The 17,209-nt window shown below is 31.3% G+C and overlaps 1 protein-coding gene across 4 annotated transcripts in view; it reads right to left on the bottom strand.

The window, feature by feature from the left end:
- Positions 1-16,178, bottom strand: part of Ich (ichor) — a 40,320-nt gene extending 24,142 nt beyond the window's left edge. The window contains exons 1-2 of one of the 4 annotated variants that reach the window (XM_064221012.1): positions 16,055-16,178; positions 15,182-15,392 (exon numbers count right to left, since the gene is read on the bottom strand). The gene's annotated coding sequence lies outside the window, so the exon portion shown is untranslated. The remainder of the gene's footprint in view (positions 1-15,181; positions 15,393-16,054) is intronic. The other 3 variants (XM_064221014.1, XM_026629320.2, XM_064221013.1) reach the window with 3 other exon arrangements.
- Between the last annotated feature and the right edge of the window lie 1,031 nt (positions 16,179-17,209).

Genomic DNA, 17,209 nt, shown 5'->3' with positions numbered 1-17,209 from the left:
ATACTGGTTAAATGTCATCGCAAACGTTTTAACAAGTGTATAAAACTTTCCTTTTCAAAGTAACCAATAATATTAAGTTTTAAGAATCAACTGTAAGTGTAAATATGCCTGAGTATTTTCTTAAATTTTATATATAAGGTAGGTGGACTGACAAATGGGCCGCTTGACGACATCGGTATTGTTTCCAATTGCTTCCAAACGGTACACTACAATGCTAAGTATTGATGTTTGACAGTAGTATATATGACAAGTAATTCGTACTCCACAGATAAAATTACTCAAAGCCCCACCAAGTAAACCCTAATTTCAATAATCTAATATTTGTCTTCGTCCTTCCTTATTGTTAAACATACTTCATAGTAAATTTCATCAGATTCGGTTCAGCCATGAATTGTTAATAAAGTTTACAAATAAAACGAAAGTAATCTCATGACCACCTGGCACCTTTGACCTAAATGGGCTCGTGTCCTAATAACAGTGACATTATTTAGTGTTTACATGAAATCTTAATACCTACGCTACGATAGACATTCCGAAACGTAAAGCTCTATGTTAAAGCGCTCATATTTGTATGTAGTATACTTTTTACAAGCTTGTTTTACTTAAAGGCTGGTTAAAATGTAGTCTAGTATACTAAATATAGCTTTATTTCTATGAAGATATAGAATTATTATGAGTACACCCCTTCAGTACACATTATGGAATTCATTTTTTTTTAAATATTTGGATTAATTTTACTTTGTTTTTTAAAAGGTATATAACTTAATATTATTGATATTGTATAATAACGTGTATACCTTAAAAATATATATAATAATAAAGCTGTATAAAGGGAAATTACAAAAAAATCATACGTATAAAATTTAGCCCATAACAATACCGCAAGATAAAAAATACGTACGTAAACTCAAAAACTTGATAGGTTTCGATGGAATTCCATGTTAAGATATTTAGGTCACATTTGGTCAGCATCCTGTAGACACGGATGTCTCTGATCTGACCGAGTCACGCTTGACGCATCGAAACGAAAGTTTTATTATTATTAATTCAGTCATCGTCTGGATTTTTTATATAAAGTAAAAGTAAATAAAAAAATATATCGTATGAAAATATTATGTATGTCAAAAATTCCGCACGACCTCACTCGAAACGAGATTTACTAAACATTAAGTAGGTTAATACATTAAATAAAAAAAATTAAAATTTAGTTATATTTTCGAGTCAGCAAAAAAGTCCGTAACTATATATTTTTATCGTCTGTTAAAAATAAAAAAATCAAATTTCGAATTTTACTAGTGCGTGTAATTTAACGCCACTAATTCTCCACTTTTTGGCGTAAACAGAATGGGTCAAGAGTACAAAGCGTCATTTTAATGGCCGCGCATCACGTTGTACTTGACTTTGAAAGGAGGTTTCGCGGTCGTGGGGAGGGAGAGAGGGGTGGAGGGAGCTCAAAAAGTGAAACGTCTCTAAGAATTGCCACCGATTCACGTAGAAGCGGTTAATTTTAGTTCGCATGACTTATAAGAAGTAGGTGAATTGTATTGTTTATTACAACCAATGAAAAATGAAGTGATAATTAAATAAAGAAAACGACTCGTCTCGTATGAAGCGCTCCTTTAAAATTTAACATAATTTTTGATAAATTAAGGTAACTTACACTAATATTCCTATTAAATATATGTTTGATGTTTTAAGTACGGACTTTATAGTGAATATATATTATCTCATATAAAAATAATAAAGTAACATTTATACATGTTCAACCAAAAATTCAAACTTTTAATATTTATTTCTTTGCTTAATAGAGCGTCACAGAAACAGCCTGTATTGTTAAGTTACAAAATATTGACTACGCCTAAATCAGTTTCACAACGATTTCAAACAATTTGCGAATTTATTTCTGAATAAAAATTTGCTTAATCGTTAGTAGCCTTTAGAGTTCCGTAATCAAACACGGAGAAACAGAGCGACACTCTCATAGTAATTATTATTTAGTTGTTCAAATAATTTTCAACTATTAAGAATCAACCTACACATCAATATACGCTTGATTTAATTATTCCTACGTCATGTATAAGTATTCGTTAATTTAATTTTATTATTTAAGTAATACTAGTACAATGTTACACCATTTATTCAATTTATAAGTTATATAATAAAAGTAACAAATTTAAAGAGCCAGTGGCGTCAAAGTATGTTCATGTCAAAGAATCATCATCATATTTAACCGGTTTATCCTACGTCCACGTGATTCCTATATTACGTATGAGATTTCGTTGATTTAAGTTTACTATTCAAATTTAAGAGTCGACAATGTAGTGCGATTTATCTTAACCGAAGATACATTCTTATAAGAAGTGGTAAGGCAAGGTAGGAAGTACACACTCAACAGATATTCTAACGCCAAACAGGTATTCGTAGTATTGTTGTGTTCCGGTTTGAAACGTGAGTGAGCCAGTGTAACTACAGGCATAAAGGCCCTACCATAGTTCTTAAGTTTAGTCGTGTATTGGCGATGTAAGGAATAGTAAATATTTACTGCAGCGCCAATGCCTATGAGCCGCAGTGACCGCTCATCACCAGGTGGCCTATTTACCTTTAGCATAAAACACATGCATTAAGTCTCACCCTGATTTTTTATTAAGGCTTCCAAGTAATTTATAAGGAGATAGTTTTATGACAAGATCTACATCTAGTATACCTACAATAAATATCTATTTTCGTCGTTTCTCGACTTTGTTTTGGTTTTGAATCGTTTAAGTAACGTAACAATTACTTTAATTATTATTGCAGATGCATTATTACTGTTCGTTTGCCACTAAATAACAATTAGATAATGAAGGCGTTTTTTACATTCCGTTACATATAAAACATAATTTTCTACATAAAACCAAAGTATAACGATACGATACTCATTATGCCCACGTGCAGAACAGTTAGCCAGTGACGTAGAGGCTAACTGGCCACACGGTTGGCCGATCACCAACAAGGCCATACAATAACCCATGTTGCACTGTTTTACTTATTTCAATTACACGGAGTTTGTTCAAACGATTCTATTAAAATGCTTAGATTTTTTATTTATTCCCTTGCATCTAAAGTCTTTCATAATATTTCAAAGATAATTTCTCGTTGATTGAAATGGTCTGGCTAAATTTGTTTGCACTGTGGCATAGTTTGAATATTAACAATGTCCCATGTAATTATATTGATTTTTTAAATAATCAGTTTTAAAGGTATGCCTAATTTATTTTGATGTTAAACAAACTTAAATAAGGTTGTATTACGTGAAAACAACATACCTATATTATCGAATACATTAACTCCAAGAGACAAGCCAAGCCTTACAGCCGAGAAATTCTAAATCCAAATTATTCAGAAATATTAAAACCAAATTTGGGATCTATTTTATTTAAATTTTACTCAAGAAAGTCAAACTTATCACCAGCCCTTCTTAAGCTTTTCACGTCTTCCAGAATAAATTATAGCCCCCCAAATATGCCGGCTATGAAGATAAAAATATTTTTTTAAAGCGTTAAAAAAAATAGCTAATTTATAAATAACGTATAGGCTTAATATTATGGTCACATCTAACGGTGGGACCAGACCTGTGACAATTGTAATGTTCATAATGGTTACTAGTGTTACAGTTAAGTGACGTAGTTACTTGAACTGAACGCTCGGTTGACCACAAAATAAAAGACACACAATCGCCGTCACGCTCGTTGCTGCTTGCAGACTAATTAGTAACTTAGCTTAATTTTTGTTTTTGTGTTTCAGTTTGCTATACGGCAATATTTTATGAAAAATATTTCAAATCAAATCAAAATATAATTAATTAAGTAGGCTTTTACAAGCACTTTTGAATCGCAATTAAACAAAGTCTATTAAGTGAAGCTACTACCGGTTCGGAATGCAGATTCAACGGAGAATAACCGGCAAGAAACTCAGTAGTTACTCTTTTTTTTTTACAAGTAAATTGTCTATGTTTATATTTTAGACAAAATATAAAGTATATGTTATATAAATACACTATATATCTTGATTTGGATTATAATTCAACGAAGTAAAAAAATAATTTCTAATCCTCAGCAAAATCACAAAACCGCGGATCGTTTTTGACATAAGTAATGTCAGAATCGAAGTGGGCGCTATAAATAGCACATGTTTATTTCCATACCAAGCAGGTACAATGTCCGACAGATTACAGTTAGTGACGTAGTGGAGCGCGCCGTTCAACAAGGCCGTTCGATGCCCGACACGTGCGCTGCCATATAGAACAGGACTCGGAGGCGTGATAACAAATCAATTCATCTTATACTACAGTATCTTATATGCATGTTCTAAAAGAAATTATCTTCATTTATAAAATAAATATAAATATTTTTTGTCCTATTTTATACAGCTTAATAAGACAGCTTAGCAAAATAAATGGTATTTATCGTTGCAGTAGACTATTTTTTATGATATTTTAACAACTCTATCTATAGTACAATTCCCATTGAGAAGAATATAATATGTTTTTTGATATATTTCAAAATATCAATACATCGTTACTTCAACACAACCAACCATCGATATCGGTGCAATTCAATTTATATATTTATAATATTTTATTTGTAACTAGCAACCGGCCCCGGCTTCGCTCGGGTACAATGCTTATACTAAATATACTACAGAATGTCTTACAACGTTCACAGTTTTTCAGTCATTAAACAATACAAACCTATGTCCCTGCGTTTTAAATCTGTAATATCTTCGAAAATATTCATTTAAAGTAGATGCTGTAAAGGTCCATATTGATCTATATTAAATGCATAATTTATATAAGTTACTTAATTGGATAAGGATTAATGCTGTATTGATTAAAATTGCTTCGAAAATAAGCCTTTCTTTCTCGTAAAAATTAAAGGATAAAAAATGGTTGTTGTGACCTATCCCTAAGAGATAGACATATACCATCGCACTTTTACAGACAGACAGCGCTAAGCGACTTTGTTTTATACTATGTAATGAAGATCCCTTGAAACACTGAATGATATTTCTTGAAAAACTGTTTAATTTTTAATGTTAATCCGTGAAATATAAAATTAATGCGTCAGACATCTGGTAAATAAAATACCTGATATGTTATATTAATGTGTTGAATAATGATACTCCCATCTCTATTATAGTGTAAAGTCTAGTACCATATAAACCATTTTCAAGTTCATAAAAGTTGTAAACACTTTACGCGCCGCATGCATCTTGCTTTAATTTGAATGGAATTCGAATAGTAATTGCAAATCAACGGGACACTTCTAATAAATACATGATGACCTTACTTACAAATTATTCGTAATATTTTTTCTTTGATTATGAGAAAATTGAGATAGCGCCTCTATATAGAGTCAACTCGCTACCAACAATGATTTAGCTACCTTAGATATATTTAATTTGAACCAGGTTGGTGCAGTGCTTTAGCGAATTTTAACTGATTTATTCATTTGTTATAAAGCTAACTTTATATACTAAGAATACGTTTGCTTAAAAAATATTGTATATAAATAATAGTATTACAAAGTATAACACTAAGCCTGTTACGCTGAGTTCAAATGCAGACAAGAATTACTGAATTTTCATGTTCTTAATTAGTGTTTATTACCAACCACCAACTTCCCTTCGGACTGGTATGATGGAATAAGCTCCAAGGCTTCTTAATATAAGAAGAGACTTTAACCCAGCATTAGAACCTTCACAAAGGGTCCCTTTACTTTAGTTTTAGATATAATTTATAATTCTAAACAATATCCGATTCACTTAAATTATTTATTAAACTATTCGTAATGTTGTAAAAAGAATGGTACTATAGAATCAAGTAAAACTGGGACAATATTATATCCATTTCTTGGATTTATAAGTTATATAATAAAAGTAACAAATTTAAAGAGCCATTAGCGTCAAAGAACAATATTTGACTCCACAACGATAAATTTAACCGGTTTATCCTACGAGTCCACGTGGTACGCGTGGCCTCCTGTACCGTTATAACAGACTAAGGCTAAGTAATAAGTAACACTGACGCAGTATTAATCCGTGATTATATTAAGATAGCTTTAATGCATAGAACACACACACCTAAGTAAGAATAAATATGTATATTCATATTTTCTTATAATGTTTAAATTTGACATTGAAAGTAATTTTTAGTTTTTGCAAATTTCCTGTCTCCTTATTTTATATAAAAATAATAAAACGAAATAATGTTGTCGCTAAGTTACGTTTCAGAAATTTAAGGTTTCGTGATCACGAAACCGTATTTCAATCCCCGTTACACCGTACAAGGACCTTTAGAAGATAAAGGAGCGGTCAGACAGAGGCGACGTGAAAGATAATTAACGCTTCAAACGGTAGTTTTATTTTTTCAATAACGAATGTTATTTATTAATCCTTAATTTAGTTAGAAACAACGCCAGCTACTTGCGTCTCTATATATTTTCTGTTATAAAATAAAATCAAATTCTATTGATTTAATATATTATGTATATATTAACGTGGACAAATCAATAATTTGTTTCCATTTTAATCTAATTTATTTAATCCTATTTAAATAAGATGCAATATTAATTCTTTATCTTATCATTTAAAATCAATCACGTCTGCCCGAGTCCTAAGTCAAGATTCCTGTGAGACTCGTTCTCAATGAAATGTGGGTCAAGTTTATTGACAAATCAGGACGTTGCCCCTGCCATCCCGTTCCTTCGTATCGCCTTATCTCTCTCTTCTGCTATGGAACCTGCATAAGAGTTGTTTATAATGGTTCGGCATAGGATCATTTTTATGTACTGTATTATATTTCATTTATAAGTTTCTGAACAAAGTAACCGTAAGAATGCTCTTGTCGAGTTCCCAAGCTAACTCTATACAGTATGTGTTTCGGATATTTAAGTCTCTTAAAACCTATTTCCAAATGTGATACACGGGAGTCATTGACTCGAGCGAATTTAAGCCTTGACTTTATATTACGTAAGTCGGAATATTTTAAGTTCAAGGTTTCTAGAAGGAAATTTTACATAAATTGTATGTATATTTTATGTATCGAAATTTAAAATTGTATAATGAAAATGATTATTACTGCCTATAGTTGACGTTTCAAACACTATTTTACTTCCGAATCAATTAATTAGAAATACTGCATTTTTTTTTAAATTTAATAATCTTTATAATCACCGGCATAAGCATAAAATTATAGATTTAAAAATAATAAGCAATATCCTTTCCATAAATACGCTTCTCAACCCTTTTGTTACCTAGTTCCCATCACATAAAAAACTATTTACATCCGACTGGAACGGTCCGGAAATAGGTCTGATAAACACGTGTTCGTAATTCGATACTATAGGTTAATAGGACGGGAGTATTTAGGCTGTCTAATAACAGATTATTAACAATTTAAAATTATATTTAATGACCTAGGAATTAAATGCCGATGTAAATAATATAAGTCGAGATTGCTCAGTAGATAGAACCAGAAAAGTTCTTTGGCCAGCAGCAGAGTATTAAAGGGCTGTTATTAATAAATAATATATATTATACAAACTCTTTCATTCATCGAGAATCGATTAATCTTTTCAACATTATGTCGAGTAGCGCAACAAACTTAATTTAAAACGACACAAATGTTTTGACTGTTTTCGAATTTATTTGACACAATGGTGATGGATTATTGAGTGCGAAGTTGCTTGTGAAATTTTTGATTACAATCTCTTTGTAACATTTTATATGTAAAATTTATTTATTATTTTAACTACTTCTAAATTTAAATCAGCGTTCGTTCAATCGATATTTAAATTTTATATTTTGATCAGAGTGTTTTAAACAGAGTTTGAGTATAAGGTAATTAAATTTTATTTAGCAATAAGCACGAATTATTTTTTTTGCATTTCTTCGGAATAACTTTTTTAAAACGTGTAATGTGCTATTTACTCTATAACTCTTATCCGATGAGATGAGAAGATAGATAACAGTCTTCCCGAAGCATGTCAGGCATTCTTTTCTAAATGACGTAAGTGAAATTAAAATAACTAATAATTTATAAATGTACTAAAACAATACTGGCTCATTTAGAACGTAAATCGTAAATTTCCCGCCCATAATATTATAACACAATATTTGTCCATTTCTTTAACGTAAAAATAATTTCGGAAGTAGTAACTTTTCGTAAGTAGTGCGTAATAGCTCAGGTACCCGAAAATATTCCCACAACAGTGAGCACATGTTCTTTTTTTACCAAATTGAATTCAAATATTGACTGATTGAAGGGTTCGCGGGACATCTGCCGCGGTCCTTTATCTGGAGAAAGCCTCACGCGACGGGAAAGTTGGAGTATTTTGGTAACATGTGTTTTGAACTTTATTGTTCGGTGCGTCATGTGCTCTTTCATTCCTCAAGTCAGTTACCATTTTTAATGTTACATCATATTTTTTTATTAACCAATAGCTGATCTATACATTTTTTTGTTCTGTCTTTAAACAAAGTATTTTTTTTAAGAATTTATAGAATAATAGTTTTTATTTCATTGGATAAAATTGTTCTTCTTCTTCCATACTTCTCTGTCGGGCGTCATCTCACAAGTAACATTCTGTCTAACCATATCGTCTTTCACACATTCCACCCATCGTTTCTTGGGTCGTCCCCTACCTCTATATCCATCCACATCCATTTTCAAAACCTTTCTCGCTAAATGGTCCTCATTCCTCATAATAGAAAATAACATGACATTTAAACATAAAAGTTGGATGTGATTTGACAATATGTGTTTACAAAACAAAACGATTTATTAGTAAAAACAATTAATCATATATATTTCTGATCATATTGATATCATTTTATGTTTGAATGCTGTAAATAGTAGAAGCACTCGATACTTACATTCTGCTTCAATGACATGTATTAGAATTCAACGCGTTCTGCTCATAGCGTCTTCGAATCAATATTCACAATATTAACGTAATTATTGTATACAAAACTTATGGCTTATACAAAAACATAACGTTATTCAAATACTAATTCTAGTTCCTAATAAATTAAGAAACAGAATTAGTACTACGTTTATTTTAATTTTACAACAATGCTATCGGAAGAGACAAGCGTCCTAACACACAGCCTCGGCCTGGTTATGTAACAGCAGAGTCTAATTTATTAAAAATATTTATTACATTACATTGTTTTTGTTTATTTGACATATAAATGCATATAAAACAGCGAATTTCTTAGTAATAAAACCGACGGCCACGCTTCGGTAATATTAGTGTGTAAAAATTGAAAATTTAGTTTCGAAAATGACGGAATAAAATCAGTACTGAGAATTTTTAGTTTAAGACAACTATCATTGCGATTAAACATTCTATCATTAATAAGAATTAGGTAACGTCAAACAAGGTAAGTCTCAGCTGAGGTTACGTCTAAGAGTTTCTACACAATACAAACAGCTAATATTATTTATTCTGTAATCAGGTATATTTGCAAGAATTTTCCTTTGGTAAGTATATTACTATGTATATGGATGGTCGGAACGGATCTTACTACAGCTTTCTCTTCGTCAACGTGACAACATGTTCTCAGACGGTATACGGCTAATGTTCCCCATCTATTGTCATCCTTATATCAAAGACTTAAGGTGCAATTTTGATTGCTCCATCAATTAATCGCAAAATAATTTGATTGGAAATAATTTCCAAATTGATATAGATTGAAGACATTCAGAATAAATATTTGAATTTTAGTTATTTTTTTTGCGAATTATTTGCGTTGATGTTATTATTTCTTAAAATAACTAAAATCGTTTTTAAAACTCATGTTTTAATTATTCATTGAACGTATTTATCATCAAACGTGTATTGATCGATGATCGATCTATTTTTGAATTTTTTAAAATCAATATAAACATCAAAAATGTAGTAAAAAACTACTTATTATTTAAATTAATATAAATTTCGATTTTTTAATATTACTTTTGTTTTAATATTCACAAAAAAATAAGGCTTAAATGACACTTTGATTAGCGAAGATTTTATCTAAATGACTGGTCACACTATAACAGAGTTCTAACAATATGAAACTCAATCAAGGCGAAAGGTTAGTATCGTCAGCTGATCGCTTTCACCGATGGCCAATGTCCGTCGCACGCGCATGCGCGCCGCACCCGTTGCGTGATACGCCTGTATATGTGTCTCAGTCTCGCGAATAACTTCAGCTATTCAATAGCTAGCTGTCGTCTCGAGTTATTGAACTATTTGTCTAGTGTCTAGTGTTGCTTAGAAATGATTATATCTATATCTATACTTATATATTTTATACTTTATAGTATAATCTTGATAATACAGACGCCAAAACGAAATATTGCGCATAAATCCCTGTTTGGGTTTGTCTTTCTGTGAATTATTTTCGGGCGAACATTTTGCGAAAATATTTATTTGGACGGTGTTAGAATATAATATATAAAAAAAAGTATGGAAAAAAAACAACATTCAATTATTTTTTTGTAAATAAAAATCCAATGTCGTATTCCGATTTTGTAAAGTTATTCGCACGAGTTCTCAGACTTACAATGTATATAGATTTATACGTTAATAAATCCGGACATAACATGTCATAACTTCACCTTATTCGTAAACTATCACGTCGACTCTAATTGTTGTAACCTCTGATCCGCAGCCTCGGAAAGCGGTCGTCTCGAACGCGTTACAAAATTCAATGAATCATGTCTCAAGTTGACCAATATCTTTCAGCAGCTACTTCATCAGTGATCTATTGGGAATCTCAGTGTTAACAGAGCTTGGGAAATATTAGTTAAGCATCATTAACGGTCATCATTGAGTATTTAACTCACTGTATTTAAATTTATGTAATCATTGTAAGTTTAAGTTACTTTAATGACAGCTATATATAAATATAGTCGTTATGCTGACCATACAGATGTTCTAAATGTACGAGGAAAAAGATCTTCATTCAAATAATTTATAATCGAACGCTGATACAGCTAATATAGAAAAAGAACTAGAGATAGTTTCTCTAAGTATATATTAAAAGACTAGCTTATAAACTTTCACTAACATAATATTGTTGAATAAAATCTATATTATAAACGAGTATTAAATAAAGTTTAATAAAAACTTTAATCAAATAAAATAGTGCAACAGTGAATCACTCAAAAATGCGCCGAAAAAAATTATCAATCGTATATTCAGCGCGCCCGCCGTCCAGTGAAAACTGTTTACGCACTTGACATTACCGTCGCGTGGTCATTGCCGCCGCATCTGCGGCTTGCGAGTGAAAGTTGCCACTATGTGTGTCACTGTTAGACCTAGCCACTGGGTCTAGGCTCTAGCGTTTCTACTGCACTAGGTTTTCAGCGTATCGTACGCTTTGTGTATCGATTCATTGCGGTGCGAGTGGATTCATTTCGTAAATATATTGTGATTTGCGAATGTATGGAAATGTAATTGTTATCGTTGCTTTTAAAAAATTGAAAAAAATTTTAAATCATACATCTTTTTATGAGGATTATGAATCAAACTTTGATATACATATTTAGGAGATATTCATTTGTTTTGTACGTACACACATAATGACAGGATGCATGTTCCCTTTATCATTTATTTGAACTTACACCGTAAGAAATTTAAGCCGCTTCTTACATCCAAAGATATTATATATATATCTGAAGCCTGTAATTAAATTGTCTCCGTTACTAATCAAAACGGAAAACTTCAATACACAATTTATGTGCGGTACAATATCAGGTGAGTGATGAACCCACCCGGACGCGACAAAGCCCTCACACCAATAAATACGTATCCATGTTCATTATTAAGATACGTTAAATAGTATGCGAAATAACCGAAACAGCAGAGGGTTCGTGGCGCTTAGTGCCGTTTGAAATTAATTAAATTATCATAATCCGTTGAAACGACCCAGTATTCGTTTTGTGAGCATATTTCACCGCTTCACGTAAAATCTCGGTCAGTTCGTGATCAGGGGACTGTAATTAGACGTTCAAGGAAAAATTTAATATTATCTTTGCTCTAATTATAATGAGCTCACACTCGGATGAGTGCCGATAATTGATACCTTTAATTTATATAAAACACAATAAAAACTGTCTCGTCTGTATTCGCTTTTAAGTTAATTATCAATGACTTTTGGTGTGGTTTTTATTTGAAACCCAATAATATACAAAAATCTTATATCGTTTTTAATATTATTAAGTTATTTTTATTGATAAATTATTTCTTTTTACGAATTAGTAATCAAGAACTCCTTCATAATATATTACAAATTATGGTGAAATCAAGACATTGAAACACACCCAATTCTAAAAATACCTAATTTTTAATATTAGAACGATAATAATTAGTTAACGAGTTAAATTCTACAATATGCGAGCCTTATTAAGAGCGCTAAGCAAACATATATAAGATCATTATTATTTATAACTTTTTTTTACAAACCACTTGTTAACTAATTTTTCATTCAAAAACTGTACTTATCACTTAATTACATTAAATTAGTATTAAAAAAAAATCGATACAGTCATACAAAGCAGACTCTAAAAATCTATTTGTGTATACCAATATAGCTCATAATCCCTTATCATTTAGGATTATTATTGCTTGGATATTTCGAGCGAATAATACTAAAATGTTAACAGAAATGTCTCTAATCAAAAACAATAGCACGCCTTCCGTGTGCCGCCCACTGTGTTGCTTCACCGCGATCCTCTTATCTGACTCACTGAGATTTTACTAATGAGGTTACTAAGTTGAAGGATCGATGTGTCATCGCGACCTCCACCAGTGATTTTGGTTTGAACAGTCAAATAGATTATAACAACAAGTTGAAATTATTTTACCAAGAAAATTACACCTGTTTTTTTAACAGCCGTGATGTCACAAGAATCATAATGTATTTGAATTTTGTTTTATATATATTTAATAAATAAGTGCCTTTGAGTGTATACTTTACATCAACATAATCACTTTTAATGGTGTCTGGTCACCACCAAACATTAGAATAAAAATAAATAAAAATTCTTTTATTTCGAGTGATAATGATTCAATTTGCATTTCACTGAAAGTAATAAAATATTAATTAAAATAATCAACACCTACTAAATTTTTAAGATTTTAAATTAAACTAAAATAAAAATAATTTAATTTATACATTAACTTCTATCTAAGCCTTTAACCTAAATTATATGTTGGAAAATAGAATTTTTATGAATCAAATATCATTCTCATATATAGACAATACGTCTCGTCACATTTAAAATTCCCCCAAATCTAATTAAAAAACATTACCCACTGAATGTTTCTATTGATAAATATATTACGACGTTTTTCATGCTTAGATATATTTAATAAACGAGCAATGATTGTAGTATGTAACTTTATGAAAAAGTTAAATATGTACATTATTAGAGTAGGCTCTTACAAATATTAAAACGTTACTTTAAAAGTTACGTTACGAGTGAAGTTGCCACCGGTTTCGTTTTTAAAGGTGTGATTTTTGAGTTACAGTTCGCGTTACGCATAATTTTTAATGAACTTACAACACATTTTGACACTACTGTTTACATCAACTATGTCTGACGTTATTTTTGTCCGAATTAAATTGTTATTTTTATAATCTATACACTTATAAAATCGTTTGTCGTGACTTACTACAATTGCGCAAGAAAAAGTAAAAATTCTAGAAATCTTATATTGGAAGATTGGAATTTTATTTATAATGAGGCATCCGCTAAGAATATCCAATATTCTTTATTAGAAATTTCAATTTTAACGCGAGGCCTAACAGGGAGATGAAACGTTATTTTGATTTCGATAAATTGAATGTAAAGAAATGGTTTTAGAATACATTATTCACTAGAATTCGATCAAACGAAGTTGCCGATACTTGTAGTAAAATATATATTTAAAAGCAATAAGTGTGTTACGCAGTGAGATAACAACGCAAATGTGTTTTAGACCCGAATAAGTATAAAGTAGTGCAACTATCAAAAACACATTCGACGCATGTTATCTAATTAATTCGACTAATCCTGACTGGTTTTGTATTTGTGCAAAATATATTCTATATAAGGTCACTCACCTGAATAGAATAACCAGTGAGGTCAACAACCGTATCGTTATTTTACCGAATAATACTAAAACAGTGTTCAAGGCTGTTCGTATACGGTAAATTGTAGTCATATATCACGGCTTAACATTGCGTTCCGCCGGCGCCTGTACTTTGTGCAAATACGTCAAATATGTCAAATATGTTACGAATCTCAGCTACCTAACCTAACATTACTCCCTAAGATTCATCCAAAGTTCTATTTGCAAACTCTAGTTGGCTGAGTGTCTTATTCGAGAAAAAGATTAACTACTGAATTTCTTGCCGATTCTCTCGGTTTATATTTTGAAACTATGTTGAGTGCCTTTATAAACGTTAATTTAATCGTATAATTTGCCGTTTGCTTATAAAAACCTACTTCAATTAAGAAAAAAAATCGTGAAATTAAATTTTAATTCAACATGAAGAGCCGAATATTATTAGGTATGGTTATATGGCATCCTAAGCTTAGAAAATAATCCAAATGGTACTGATATATCTACATACATAAAAATAATTATGGGATGTACATTGTATGTACAGAATCTCATAATTAATCACATAAAAAATGTAATTGCAAAGGAAAACCTTAGTAGCGGCTTAGTTTTCAAAAAGTACAGTCAGCTATAAAACGATTGACATGACATTTTACTATGAACGTTTGATGGATTTGGTACAAAATTTTTATTTTTTATAAGAAATATTTTTTTAGGTATTTTCCTTAATTTGAACAAACATTTTAAACTCAATATTCTGCGTGACAATGATTACATGCAATAAACAATTTCAGCATTAATTTCAATGTATTCTTAATGATATTAAATATTAATCTAACAGCACTGGATTCATTAATAAAATTATGTTAAAATACTCAAATAAAAGCGGTTGACGACGTTTTTCTTCTTTATAAAAAAAAATAAAAAAATAAGTTCGCAATAATAATAAAAAACAGCAAGTGACTCATCTCAAATATCACTAATCTCGATACCGAATGTTACAAATGTAAATAGGTCAACGACATGAAAATTTTTAAACTCACCTGAAATTTTAAAACAAGACCGTAGCAGCGGTGTAATTTGTGTCAAATCCACAACAACATGATACACTCAGTCCACTCCTCAATGTTCCACTGCACTGGCTTCTAGTCCGGAATGGCAAGAAGTAAGGCCGAAGGGTGGGGTCAAGACTAAAAAACAAGAGGACGCTTTACTAAAGGCCCTGGGTCTAGGCTAGGGCGAGTTTACGACGTACTTACCTAGAAAGAATTATGCGTGTAGTATATAGAAACTATAGGAAATATATTGGTAGGTATATATAGATGATATCTATAAAGGCAGATATAATAAATAAAAAGTTGAATAAGAAATTGAAAGTAGCTAAAGTTGTAAAAAAAGTAGAGATACTCAGAACTAAACAAGTCTATGTATATTAGTCAAAAAAGTGATTCTACAATATTTATGTTTTAACTAAAATTTCAAAATACGGAAAATTATTTTAAATTAAATAAAAACAAATGACAATAATTCGTGTCAGAGCGGTGCGGGATCGCCGTTAAAACTGTAAAAAAACTCGTCGAACGACCTTCGCACTATCGGCCCGAAAACTAACACGATTTACGGGAAAAGCCATTTCCATATACAAACTACTGATTCGTATCAATATAGTACATGCGGTTAGTAAATAAAACTGTTAGATATAAAAGAGCAGGAGTCATGTAATTGGCAAAAATAAAAGAACGATAAAAAATAAATATTCCGACGAATATTTACAAGGGGGGAGGGTAAAGAAATAGAAATAAAAAAACTCGTCCAGGTCCACTCAATGGTACTCCAACACAACACGTCACTTTATTTATGCCAATGACATTTCCAGAGAACTCATCGTCCCGTTTTTTGGGAAAGAGCAAAGACACAACGTACACTGTTTTTTTTCGCTGGTCAGCGGTCACTGATCGAGTGTTGAGGGTTAATGTCTTTCACTTCACTTCACTCCGGGAAGGCGGGCACGTGCGCCGCGTGTAGTCGATCGACTGCCGGCGCGCGCGCACCCCACTCACTCCCACCAAAATTTTACCACCACTGGCTACGGGGCGCGCAAGCTACGGCCCGCTATGCTATTGAGAGCGTAGCAACAGTTGATTCTTTTCAGTCATGAATAATTATAAAATTATGTGCAATCATTTAAAAATACGCCGTAATTTGAAAAAAAAAAATTAATTGATATTAGACTAATCATTTTTTTTTATTATAATTCACTAAAAATGATTAACTTTTGATTGGATTAAATATTTAATTAACGTTATAATCTTGAAGGAAATAAGTAATCATATAATTTGAAGTTAATAATATATAAATTATCTGTACGGATTTGCGTGCAAATTTGTGTGCCTCGGAAATTAAACAATAAATACTCTTTCAATCAATATTTCTATATGATTTAAAACTAGACAGTTAGTGCGATCAAAATAAATACAAGTTATTTTATAGCGACGCATTTCTCTTTAGATTGACCAGCCCTGCGGCATACTATCTCCGATGCGTACACGCACACTAGCTCACATAAACACGACACGCACACATCCACGATACGACAGGCCTACAGACCTACAATTTTTACTTTCACCCAAAGTGGCACTTATCTCGTTCAGAATAAAAGTCAATTTACGTTAAATTCGATGTAACGTTCCATTGGTAAGCGAGTTGGTAAGTGGGACACGCGATGGTTTTCTTTATGGGACCTCTTGAGGCCTCGCAAGGTCCTCCTCGGCTTATGATAAGACGATTAATTGTCATGGAAATTCTGTTATACGATATTAGATACGTTATTTGTACAAATTATTACAACTAAGGTTGACTTTAGATTTTAGAATAATGTTGGTGACATTTAAGCACATTTTCCCGAGACTTCTGATAGAATATGAATTCGTCAAGTTTGTGTTGATAGCCTAATACGAAAATACAGAGCGAAAACTGCTTAACGGAGTCGCAACATCTCGATGTAAGGTAATTTTGCGTCTTTAATATTTTCAAGAATATTTTTAAATTTCCGTTGATTATGAAAAAATAAT

This window comes from Vanessa tameamea, chromosome 5, assembly GCF_037043105.1.
Source record: "Vanessa tameamea isolate UH-Manoa-2023 chromosome 5, ilVanTame1 primary haplotype, whole genome shotgun sequence".
In the NCBI taxonomy this organism is placed as follows: Eukaryota; Metazoa; Arthropoda; class Insecta; order Lepidoptera; family Nymphalidae; genus Vanessa; species Vanessa tameamea.
This window is presented reverse-complemented; position numbering and strand designations above follow the sequence as displayed.